The sequence below is a fragment of the Salvelinus alpinus genome, chromosome 6 (assembly GCF_045679555.1).
Source record: "Salvelinus alpinus chromosome 6, SLU_Salpinus.1, whole genome shotgun sequence".
Classification (NCBI taxonomy): domain Eukaryota; kingdom Metazoa; phylum Chordata; class Actinopteri; order Salmoniformes; family Salmonidae; genus Salvelinus; species Salvelinus alpinus.
Genome location: NC_092091.1, coordinates 25,233,266 through 25,246,585, shown reverse-complemented (window position 1 = coordinate 25,246,585; position 13,320 = coordinate 25,233,266). Strand labels below are relative to the sequence as shown.

Below are 13,320 nucleotides of genomic sequence, written 5' to 3'. Positions count from 1 at the left end.
AGGTATTGGAAAGTTCCAGAAATCATCAGGGTAGATCATCAGGTAATAATAATGTTTGTAGAACAATCACAGTCCCTTCTAGCGTGTCCTGCGCGGCTTGTGCGCATCGTAGAAGGAAATGGTACACAATACATTTTCGTTTTCCTGAGAGTCATAGCTTTCAGGAATGGGGTCGTAATAACTAATAGCCCCAACCATTCAAAAGCTAGAGCCAAATTCAGAGGAAGGAAACAGAAACTGATAATTTTGCTAAATAGCGCACATTGGAGATTACGTAAGAGTGGAGGAGGGGCCTCAAACAGAGGAGGAAGGTAGGATAACATAAACACTATTATTAAACTAATTATGCCAAGTTCACGAGGCCCACTGATGGTGTGAGGCCCCAGGCAATTTCATTAGTTGCCTAATGGTAAGTCCGCCACTGAGTGAAAGTGATGTAAAGGCAGAGGAGAAAGGGCATGAGGCTGTGATGCCGATCATTTAATTTGAGGATCACTGTTCGACAGCTCTTGGTCAGCAGTGGACGATTTCAGTCTCATATAAAATGAAGAAAATGTGTATTTGTCATGTTTTGTAAACAACAGGTGTAGACTAACAGTGAAATGCTTAGGGGCCCTTCCCAACAATGTGGAGAGAAAGAAAAAATGTAAATAAACGAAAAGTAATAGCACATAATAATAAAAGTAATAAATACACGATTAGTAACGATAACTTGGCTATATACACTGTGTACCAGTACAGAGTCGATGTGCCTGGTAATGAGGTAACTGAGGATGATATGTACTGTACATATACAGTTGAAGTCGGAAGTTTACATACACCTTAGCCAAATACATTTAAACTCCGTTTTTCACAATTCCTGACATTTAATCCTAGCAAAAATTCCCTGTCTTAGGTCAGTTAGGATCACCACTTTATTTTAAGAATGTGAAATGTCAGAATAATAGTAGAACGAATGATTTATTTCAGCTTTTATTTCTTTCATCACATTCCCAGTGGGTCAGAAGTTTACATACACTCAATTTGTATTTGGTAGCATTGCCTTTAAATAGTTTAACTTGGGTCAAACGTTTCAGGTAGCCTTCCACAAGCTTCCCACAATAAAGTTGGGTGAATTTAGGCCCATTCCTCCTGACAGAGCTGGTGTAACTGAGTCAGGTCTGTAGGCCTCCTTGCTCGCACACACTTTTTCAGTTCTGCCCACACATTTTCTATGGGATTGAGGTCAGGGCTTTGTGATGGCCACTCCAATACCTTGACTTTGTTGTCCTTAAGCCATTTCGCCACAACTTTGGAAGTATGCTTGGGGTCATTGTCCATTTGGAACACATTTGCGACCAAGCTTGAACTTCCTGACTGATGTCTTGAACTTCCTGACTGATGCAATATATCCACATCATTTTCCTCCCTCGTGATGCTATCTATTTTGTGAAGTGCACCAGTCCCTCCTGCAGCAAAGCACCCCCACAACACAGCTGCCACCCCCGTGCTTCACGGTTGGGATGGTGTTCTTCGGCTTGCAAGCTTCCCCTTTTTCCTCCAAACATAATGATGGTCATTATGGCCAAACAGTTCTATTTTTGTTTCATCGGACCAGAGGACATGTCTCCAAAACATACGATATTGTCCCCAGGTGCAGTTGCAAACCGTTTTTTTTTTATGGTGGTTTTGGAGAGCGGCCTTTCAGGTTATGTCGACAAAGACTTGTTTTACTGTGGATATAGATAGTTTGTACCTGTTTCCTCCAGCATCTTCACAAAGTCCTTTGCTGTTGTTCTGGAATTGATTTCCACTTTTCGCACCAAAGTACGTTCATCTCTAGGAGACAGAACGCGTCTCCTTCCTGAGCGGTATGGCGTCTGCTTTGTCCCATGGTGTTTATACTTGCGTACTATTGCTTGTACAGATGAACGTGGTACCTTCAGGCGTTTGGAAATTGCCCCCAAGGATGAACCAGACTTGTGAAGGTCTACAATTTTTTTTCTGAGGTCTTGGCTGATTTCTTTTGATTTCCCATGATGTCAAGCAAAGAGGCACTGAGTTTGAAGGTAGGCCTTGAAATACATCCACAGGTACACCTCCAATTGACTCAAATGATGTCAATTAGCCTATCAGAAGCTTCTAAAGCTATGACATCATTTTCTGGAATTTTCCAAGCTGTTTAAAGGCACAGTCAACTTAGTGTATGTAAACTTTTGACCCACTGGAATTGTGATACAATGAATTATAAGTGAAATAATCTGTCTGTAAACAATTGTTGAAAAAATTACTTGTGTCATGCAGAAAGTAGATGTCCAAACCGACTTGCCAAAACTATAGTTTGTTAACAAGAAATGTGTGGAATGGTTGAAAAACTAGTTTTAATGACTCCAACCTAAGTGCATGTAAACTTCCGACTTCAACTGTAGCTAGGAATAAAGTGACTAGGCAACAGGATAGATAATAAACAGTAGCAGAAGCGTATATGATGAGTCAAAAAAAGGTAGTGCAAAAATGGTCAATGCACATAGTCTGCGTATCTATTTGGTTAACTATTTAACAAAGTCTTTAGCAGTCTTATGGCTTGGGGCTGTTCAGGGCCCTTTTGGTTCCAGTGCATCGGTACTGCTTGCCGTGCGGTAGCAGAGAGAACAGTCAATGACTTAGGGCCTTCTTGTGACACCGCCTGGTATAGAGGACCTGGATAGCAGGGAGCTCGGCCGCAGTGATGTACTGTGCCACACGCACTACCCTCTGTAGCGCCTTGCGGTCGGATGCCAAGCAGTGCCATACCAAGCAGTGATGCAGCCAGTCAAATCGCTCTCAATGGTGCAGCTATAGAACTTTGAGGATCTGAGGGTGGATGCAAATCTTTTCAGCCTCAAGTGTGGCCAATAAATTGTGTTGGAATAAGAGCTTTACTATGTTTTTGGCTGTGATGAATGAAGAGGCATGCGTAATACAAGCATATGATACAGTAGTATAATGTATTGCCTTTGAATAGCACATATCCAATGAGTAGCCTGATTCATGCATATCTCCTCTCAAGGCGCTACATAGAAAAGAAAGAAACAACAATTAATATACAGAGGTTCTTGAAATATTCTAAATTCCGACTAAATAAAAACATTTCAAACGGCCCTGGAGTCAACAACTTGATAACTAAAGACCATCAGCTCTTAACAGTTTTTTTTCACATCCCTTCTCTGCTTCACTTTCCACAGATCAGTCTGTTGCTAGGCAACTGTAAAATAAAGCAGAAAACCTCTGAAGTCAGATAGCCTCCTACCAATCACCCTCCACTTCATATTCACAGCATAGATATGGGCCTTTCGATTATTACATAGGAGTGGGAGGATTTTGAGGGGAGTGATTATGATGGCCTTTTTCACAAGCAACATACAATTATATTTAGAAGAAATGTCTTTATAGATTGTTGAAGTCTATACACTTAATGGAATTCTCTGAATAAAAGTTTGATCAGTTCCTTCATGTGGCATAGGTCTAGTCTTTGTTCCTCGATATGATTCCTCCTAGCCTACTGATCCCCTGCTTGTGGATAATGAAAAGAGTTTGTGTTATCTTAAGTAACTATGTTATAGGTTTATGTGACAGGGTGCTACTTTTGCTCTGTCACACGGGGATACCTGGGTTGGGTCTGGAATAGCCTATCCTAATTCATTGTATTATTGACAATGCTATTATAACACTGTAATAATACCCATGTAAGTACAGTGCAATTCAAGTGTAGGTGCACATTTACAACTATGCTAAACTCACAATATGCATTAAGCCTACTGTGTATTGATTCTAACACCATAGATGTTTTTTGTTTTGTAAATCATATACATAATAAATGTAATTGTGTAATAACACAAACAGGTATTGTTGTAAGTACACCTATAGGCCTAGGTAGTTATAGTAGCGAACGGTAGGTCAGGGAAGCGAACCGGGGGTCGCTGGGGTGAAAGGCCCTACGCATCGCGCAAATATAATTATATATTTGATGAGAATTGTAACGTGACTCATATAGCGAGGATCGCTACAATATCATAAAACGTAATTTTCCTCCAATTATCCGAGGTGATTAGAAAATATGTGCATCAGAAAATGTATGCATACATTGTGGATAAATATAATAAAATATGGAATGTAACCATCTGTATCAACAACCTGCACCCTGTGAGTTTACAATCTGGCTTCCAGTATGTGAACATCGGTGCAGTTACGTTAAAATGAATGTCAATCAAACATAATGAGCCAATCCGCGTTATAGGGGTGGGAGCTCCAATTGCCAATGAACCTGTGTGATTGACTTTGAAAGTCCATAGCGCAGCGCACTGTGCCAATCGCAGCAAATATTTCACAGCTAAATATGTAGATAAATGATTAAGAAATCTAAAGACCATGCGAGGAAGTAGCGATAACACATACCTACATTTACTCCAACCGTCACAATCTGAAAGGAGGTATTTGGGAAAATTTTATTAAGAACGTGATTCATTCGTAAAATAGAGGATTTGACAGAGGGAAAGCTATACTAACCTTGTGAAGGTTTTATGAAAAGGTATCCTACGACCTGCTCAATAAGGTAGGTCATTTTTTAAACAAGTGATTATGCATGTGAATGTTCTCTACGCTATGCAGGAGGCTCATTACATCATGTTACTGTACGGGTCCAGTGCTGTAGTCTACTGTACTGTATCTGCATTGTGGAGGAGAAACTACACCTACTGAATTAGGCAGATGTCTATTCAGGTAAACACTTGTATTTAGTAAAGCGAGTGTCTTGGCTCAGTTGTTTATTTAATATTTACTCTGAGCCGATACAATGATACACAACTTCAAGGAATTACATTAGCTTCATCACAAACTCCAGCAACGCTTTATTTGCATATGAGGGTTGTCATCAATCGTGAATGGGCAGTTTACATTGGTTACATTGCAGGTTACAATGTTGCATGTAAACATCACCAGCTCTTAGACAGCTTTGCTTATGTGCCCGGAGCGGTGCCTCCTATGAATAGGCATATACTAGAGTGGATGCCTATACAGACTTGACCTCATCCCTACTATGCCAAATTATATGATTTCTGAAGTCCATCCATTCTGACTCTAAAAACTCCATTCACAGTGCTGTGTAAAGCTGCTGATGCCTTACATTACGTCAACGAGACTGAAATAATAATATAATTCATCAGGCTGTATTCCAGTAGGCTGAGGCTATGAAAGGATTGATTGGAAAGCACTCTGTCATTTTATATCATCCGCTTTGTGTATGTTTTGTGTTTGGCCAATCTCTTGACTATCACTACTAGCACTTTTGTACTAGTACAGTTGAGACTTAAGAGCACATGTACATAACTCCTGTACTGGATGGACTTCATGCCTCATAAACTTCCATCATAAACTTCCAGAACAAAATATTTGCCCTGGAAAACCCACTCCAAGCTCTCAGCCGAATACCAATGATCATATCAAATGTTTTTGTGCTATAAGTGCTCTAACTTTTTTTGCCCTTGTAAGAAATATATTTTTCACATTCTAAAATGATCTTTGATGCCTGCTGACCTAAGCTATTTGTTTCTTATGGAGGGGAGGGGTTCTCCATGTCCTTGCCAGCTCAGTTGGGCTGAGACACCACTCACAGACCAGAGCTGAAATCAAAAGGCAATGTATTGAATTATTACCAGTAAAACAATATCCGGTAACGCAGGTGGTTTTACTTATGTTATTGGTACTCACAGAACCGGATATGGTATCTTTTTAGACCTTAGAAAAACGGACCCTTATTTGGAAAATGTGTCAGCTACCAAAGCCTCTCAGGCACCAATGTGTAAGATAGTGGACCCTAGGTGGTCTTGTCAGGGGGTGCGAATCATTATGAGTCAGATGAAATCAGGAGCAAAATGGAGGTATATTTACAGGTGCCGAAGGAGAGTTGGATCCATGGATATTTACAAGACATTGATGAACAATGACATAAATGTACACCTTCAAAATAATAGAGAATAACCTAAATGGCCAATTCACTGAAGCTACAACTGGTTCTAAGGCAGAGCGCCTTCAAACTAGACAGAGTGTCTTTAACTTTTACAAAGTGTCAATATTTGCTCACACAGATGAGTTTAGTATCTCGCTTAATAATATATCCTTTACACTAGTTTCAATATCAATGGCCTAAACATTTCAACATTTTAGGATCACTAATGAAGACATTGGGACAACACCCCTCAACGTAGAACATTCTAATTACTGAGCGTTCTCACCCGCTGGATAAGTATGCTGACTTCACCCGAGCGTACTCCTTAATAACTTTTGGGGTTGGGTTAAATGCGGAAGACACATTTCAGTTGAAGTCATTTAGTTGTACAACTGACTAGGCATTCCCCTTTCCCTTTTACTGCAGTGGGCTTAATCAGGTTTACACAGAGTGATTCTTGGTAGTCTTAAACAAATCTACTTTGAAACAAAAGTATACACCTCACGCACATGGTTATGGGCTTATAAAAAAGAAGACACCTGTACGGTGTCAGATATAGAGTTGAAATGTATTACATTTTTAGTTTGCGTTCCAATATTACACTTTTTATACACCACAGGAGACTGAAATATAACAAAAACTGTTTGACATAGAAACACTGGATTTTTGTGGTAAAAAAAAGAAAACTTAATTATTGATTAAATTAGGAAAAATATTAATAACATCCCACCCATGAGACCAAAGAGGGCACTTTTGGTCATTGACTGCAGGAAAGGGCTACATCAGTGTACTGATTCCGCGGTGGCAAAGCCTACAGCTCGGCGATACAATATATACAGTTGAAGTCGGAAGTTTACATACACCTTAGCCAAATGTATTTAAACTCAGTTTTTCACAATTCCTGACATTTTAATCCTAGTAAGAATTCCCTGTCTTAGGTCAGTTAGGATCACCACTTTAATTTAATAAGAATCTGAAATGTCAGAATAATAATAGAGAGAATGATTTATTTCAGATTTGATTTCTTTCATCACATTCCCAGTGGGTCAGAAGTTTACATACACTCAATTAGTATTTGGTAGCATTGCCTTTAAATAGTTTAACTTGGGTCAAACGTTTCAGGTAGCCTTCCACAAGCTTCCCACAATAAAGTTGGGTGAATTTAGGCCCATTCCTCCTGACAGAGCTGGTGTAACTGAGTCAGGTTTGTAGGCCTCCTTGCTCACACACACTTTTTTCAGTTCTGCCCACACATTTTCTATAGGATTGAGGTCAGGGCTTTGTGATGGCCACTCCAATACCTTGACTTTGTTGTCCTTAAGCCATTTCGCCACAACTTTGGAAGTATGCTTGGGGTCAACGTCCATTTGGAAGACCCATTTGAACTTCCTGACTGATGTCTTGAGATGTTGCTTCAATATATCCACATAATTTTCCTACCTCATGATGCCATCTATTTTGTGAAGTGCACCAGTCCCTCCTGCAGCAAAACAACCCCACAACACAGCTGCCATCCCCGTGCTTCACAGTTGGGATGTCGTTCTTCGGCTTGCAAGCCTCCCTTTTTTCCTCCAAACATAACGATGGTCATTATGGCCAAACAGTTCTATTTTTGTTTCATCAGACCAGAGAACATTTCTCCAAAAAGTACGATCTTTGTCCCCATGTGCAGTTGCAAACCGTAGTCTGGCTTTTTTATGGCGGTTTTGGAGCAGTGGCTTCTTCCTTGCTGAGCGGCCTTTCAGGGTATGTCAATATAGGACTCATATTACTGTGGATATAGATACTTTTGTACCTGTTTCCTCCAGCATCTTCACAAGGTCCTTTGCTGTTGTTCTGGGATTGATTTGCACTTTTCGCACCAAAGTACGTTCATCTCTAGGAGACAGAACCGCTCCTTCCAGAGCGGTATGATCCCATGGTGTTTATACTTGCGTACTATTGTTTGTACAGATGAACGTGGTACCTTCAGGCGTTTGGAAATTGCTCCCAAGGATGAACCCGACTTGTGGAGGTGTCACGCCTTGACCTTGGAGATCCTTTTTATGTCTCTTTTGGTTTGGTCAGGGTGTGGTTTGGGTGGGCATTCTATGTTCTGTATTTCTAGGTTTGGTATTTCTTTGTTTCTGGCCGAGTGTGGTTCCCAATCAGAGGCAGCTGTCTATCGTTGTCTCTGATTGGGGATCATACTTGGGCTGCCCTTTTCCCTCTTTCTGTGTGGGATCTTGTTCTTTGTTTGTGTGCAGGGAGTTTGCACATCGAAGCTGTTCGGTCATTGTATTCTTTATTGTTTTGTCCTATTTTAGTTTCACTTCGTGATTAAATTATGTGGAACTCTAAGAACGCTGCGCCTTGGTCTCTTCCTTCCGACGACACCCGTTACAGAAGATCCCACCACAAAAAGACCAAGCAGCGTTTTCTGGAGGAATGGACATGGGAGGAAATCCTGGACGGCAAGGGACCCTGGGCACAGACGGGAGAGTATCGCCAAAGAGGAGTTGGAGGCAGCTAAGGCGGAGCGGCGACACTACGAGGAGGCGTGCACGAGAGGCAGCCCCAGAATTCTTTTTTGGGGGGGCACACGGGGAGATTGGCGGGGTCAGGTCATAGACCTGAGCCAACTCCTCGCGTTTGCCGTGGGGAGAGATTGACCGGAAAGGCACCGTGTTATGTGGTGACGCGCAAGGTGTCCCCAGTGCGCACTCATAGCCCGGTGCGCTACATCACAGCTCCTCGCATCGGCCGGGCTAGAGTGGGCATCGAGCCTGGAGGGATGGTGCCGGCTCAGCGCATCTGGCCTCCAGTGCGTCTCCTCGGCCCGGGTTATCCTGCACCAGCCCTACGCACGGTGTCCCCGGTTCGCCAGCACAGCCCAGTGCGGCCTGTTCCAGCTCCCCGCACTTCCCGGGCTACAGGGGGTGTCCAGCCAGGACGAGTTGTGCTAGCTCTGCGCTCGAGACCGCCAGTGCGCCTCCACGGCCCAGTGAATCCGGTGCCTCGGCCAAGGAAGAACCCTCCTGCATGTCTCCCCAGCCTGGTGAGTCCTGTGCCTGTGCTAAGCCCTAACCCTCCTGCATGTCTCCCCAGCCTGGTGAGTCCTGTGCCTTCTCCCAGAGCCAGGCCTCCTGTGTGTCTCTCCACTCAAGTGGTGATCCATGGCAAGAAGCCTCCAGTGGTGATCCATGGCACGAAGCCTCCAGTGATGATCCATGGCACGAAGCCTCCAGTGATGATCCATGGCACGAAGCCTCCAGTGATGATCCATGGCACGAAGCCTCCAGTGATGATCCATGGCAAGAAGCCTCCAGTGATGATCCATGGCAAGAAGCCTCCAGTGATGATCAATGGCAAGAAGCCTCCAGTGATGATCCATGGCAAGAAGCCTCCAGTGATGATCCATGGCACGAAGCCTCCAGTGATGATCCATGGCAAGAAGCCTCCAGTGATGATCCATGGCACGAAGCCTCCTGTGTGTCTCTCCACTCCAGGGACGCCCTTCAGTCCGGAGCCTCCAGGGACGATCCCCAGTCCGGAGCCTCCAGCGACGATCCCCTGTCCGGAGCTGCCAGAGTCTCCCTCCTGTCCGGAGCTGCCAGAGTCTCCCTCCTGTCCGGAGCTGCCAGAGTCTCCTTCCTGTCCGGAGCTGCCAGAGTCTCCCTCCTGTCCGGAGCTGCCAGAGTCTCCCTCCTGTCCGGAGCTGCCAGAGTCTCCCTCCTGTCCGGAGCTGCCAGAGTCTCCCTCCTGTCCGGAGCTGCCAGAGTCTCCCTCCTGTCCGGAGCTGCCAGAGTCTCCCTCCTGTCCGGAGCTGCCAGAGTCGCCCTCCAGTCCGGAGCTGCCAGAGTCGCCCTCCAGTCCGGAGCTGCCAGAGTCGCCCTCCAGTCCGGAGCTGCCAGAGTCGCCCTCCAGTCCGGAGCTGCCAGAGTCGCCCTCCAGTCCGGAGCTGCCAGAGGCGCCCTCCAGTCCGGGGCCCGCTGCGAGGGTCCCCGGTCCGGGGTCGGCGGCGAGGGTCCCCGCTCCAGATGCGCCACCTAAGAGTGTGGTTCCCAATCAGAGGCAGCTGTCTATTGTTGTCTCTGATTGGGGATCATACTTAGGCTGCCCTTTTCCCTCTTTCTGTGTGGGATCTTGTTCTTTGTTTGTGTGCAGGGAGTTTGCACATCGAAGCTGTTCGGTCGTAGTATTCGTTATTGTTTTGTCCTGTTTTAGTTTCACTTCGTGATTAAATTATGTGGAACTCTAAGAACGCTGCGCCTTGGTCTCTTCCTTCAGACGACACCCGTTACAGGAGGTCTCCAATTTTTTTTCTGAAAATAAAATAGGGCTGATTGGCTGATTTCTTTTGATTTTCCCATGATGTCAAGCAAAGAGGCACTGAGTTTGAAGGTAGGCCTTGAAATAGATCCACAGGTACACCTCCAATTGACTCAAATTATGTCAAATAGCCTATCAGAAGCTTCTAAAGCATGACTTCATTTTCTGGAATTTTCCAAGCTGTTTAAAGGCACAGTCAACTTAGTGTATGTAAACGTCTGACCCACTGGAATTGTGATACAGCGAATTATTGTAACGGCGGTCCTCCTCCTCTTCATCCGAAGAGGAGGAGCAGGGATTGAACCAAGGTGCAGCGCGTTGAAATGACATGAATTTTATTTTAAATAAACAAAACGAACAAACACGAAAACGAACTATACTTGAAAATGATACAAAATAACAAAACGAAAGTAGACAGACCTGAACAACGAACTTACATACAACGTGAAGAACGAAATGAACAGGAACAGACTACATGAAATGAACAAACCGTAAACAGTCCCGTATGGTGCAAACATCGACACAGACACAGGAGACAATCACCCACAACGAACACTGTGACAACGCCTACCTAAATATGACTCTTAATTAGAGGAACGCCAAACACCTGCCTCTAATTAAGAGCCATACCAGGCAACCCTAAACCAACATAGAAACAGACAACATAGAATGCCCACCCAAACTCACGTCCTGACCAACTAACACACAAAACTAAACAGAAAACAGGTCAGGAACGTGACATAACCCCCCCTCAAGATGCGTACTCCGAACGCATCACCAAAAAGTCCAGGGGAGGGTCTGGGTGGGCATCTGACCACGGTGGTGGCTTAGGCTCCGGGCGTGGTTCCCACCCCACCATAATCAATCCCCGCTTCCGTATCCTCCCCACAATGACCACCCTCCAAATAACCCCACCTAAATTTAGGGGCAACACCAGAATCAAGGACAGCTCTGGGACAAGGTAGCTCAGGACATAGGGATAGCTCAGGACAGAGGGATAGCTTAGGAGAGAGAGGTAGCTCAGGATAAAGAGGTAGCTCAGGATAGAGGGGCAACTCCGGACTGAAGGGCAGCTCCGGACAGAGAGACAGCTCTGGACTGAGGGGCAGTTCTGAATTACTAGCCGCTTCTGGCTGAGGGACAGCTCATGGCTGACTGACGGCTCTGGACGCTCATGGCAGGCTGACGGCTCTGGACGCTCATGGCAGGCTGACGGCTCTGGACGCTCATGGCAGGCTGACGGCTCTGGACGCTCATGGCAGGCTGACGGCTCTGGACGCTCATGGCAGGCTGACGGCTCTGGACGCTCATGGCAGGCTGACGGCTCTGGACGCTCATGGCAGGCTGACGGCTCTGGACGCTCATGGCAGGCTGACGGCTCTGGCTGCTCATGGCTCTCTGACGGCTCTGGCTGCTCATGGCTCTCTGACGGCTCTGGCTGCTCATGGCTCTCTGACGGCTCTGGCTGCTCATGGCTCTCTGACGGCTCTGGCTGCTCATGGCTCGCTGACGGCTCTGGCAGATCCTGTCTGGCTGGTGGCTCTGGCAGATCCTGTCTGGCTGGCGGCTCTGGCAGATCCTGTCTGATTGGCGGCTCTGGCAGATCCTGTCTGATTGGCGGCTCTGGCAGATCCTGTCTGACGGGCGGCTCTAGCGGCTCCTGTCTGGCGGACGGCTCTAGCGGCTCCTGTCTGGCGGACGGCTCTGTAGGCTCATGGCAGACGGGCGGCTTTGCAGGCTCATGGCAGACGGGCGGCTTTGCAGGCTCATTGCAGACGGATGGCTCAGACGGCGCTGGGGAGACGGATGGCTCAGACGGCGCTCGGGAGACGGATGGCTCAGATGGCGCTCGGGAGACGGATGGCTCAGATAGCGCTGGGGAGACGGATGGCTCTGGCCGGATAAGGCGCACTGTAGACCTGGTGCGTGGTGCCGGAACTGGAGGCACCGGGCTAAGGACACGCACCTTCATACTAGTGCGGGGAGCAGGGACAGGGCACACTGGACTCTCAAAGCGTACTCTATACCTGGTGCGTGGTACCGGCACTGGTGGCACCGGGCTGAGGGCACGCACCTCAGGACTAGTACGGGGAGAAGTGACAGTGTGTACAGGACTTAGGAGACGCACAGGTGGCTTAGTGCGTGGGGCCGGAACTGGAGGCACCGAACTGGATACACGCACTATAGGGAGAGTGCGTGGAGGAGGAACAGGGCTCTGGAAATACCCTGGTAGCCTAGTGCGTAGTGTAGGCACTGTAGGTACTAGGCTGGGGCGGGGAGGTGGCACCGGAAATACCGGACCGTGCAGGCGTACTGGCTCTCTTGAGCATTGAGCCTGCCCAACCTTACCTGGTTGAATGCTCCCGGTCGCCCGACCAGTGCGGGGAGGTGGAATAACCCGCACCGGGCTATGCACACGTACAGGAGACACCGTGCGCTCTACTGCGTAACACGGTGTCTGCCCGTACTCCCGCTCTCCACGGTTAGCCTGGGAAGTGGGCGCAGGTCTCCTACCTGCCCTTGGCCCACAACCCCTTAGCCCCCCCCAAGAAATTTTTGGGAGTTACTCACGGGCTTTTCGGGCTTCCGTGCAAGACGCGTCCCCTCATAACGCCTGTTCCCTTCTCCGGTTGCCTCTGTTCTCCTCAGTGCCTCCACCTGTTCCCATGGGAGGCGATCCCTTCCAGCCAGGATCTCCTCCCATGTGTAGCAACCTTTACCGTCCAATACATCGTCCCAAGTCCATTCCTCCTTCTTGCGCTGTCCCTTACTCCGTTTACACCGCTGCTTGGCTCTGGATTGGTGGGTGGTTCTGTATTGGCGGTCCTCCTCCTCTTCATCCGAAGAGGAGGAGCAGGGATTGAACCAAGGTGCAGCGCGTTGAAATGACATGAATTTTATTTTAAATAAACAAAACGAACAAACACGAAAACGAACTATACTTGAAAATGATACAAAATAACAAAACGAAAGTAGACAGACCTGAACAACGAACTTACATACAACGTGAAGAACGAAATGAACAGGAACAGACTACATGAAATGAA

At 46.6% G+C, this 13,320-nt stretch overlaps 1 protein-coding gene across 1 annotated transcript in view; it reads left to right on the top strand.

Moving 5' to 3' along the window:
• The first annotated feature begins 4,320 nt into the window (after positions 1–4,320).
• LOC139578438 (leucine-rich repeat-containing protein 7-like) overlaps positions 4,321–13,320 on the top strand; it is a 202,779-nt gene continuing 193,779 nt past the window's right edge. The window contains exon 1 of the mRNA XM_071406012.1: positions 4,321–4,570. The gene's annotated coding sequence lies outside the window, so the exon portion shown is untranslated. The remainder of the gene's footprint in view (positions 4,571–13,320) is intronic.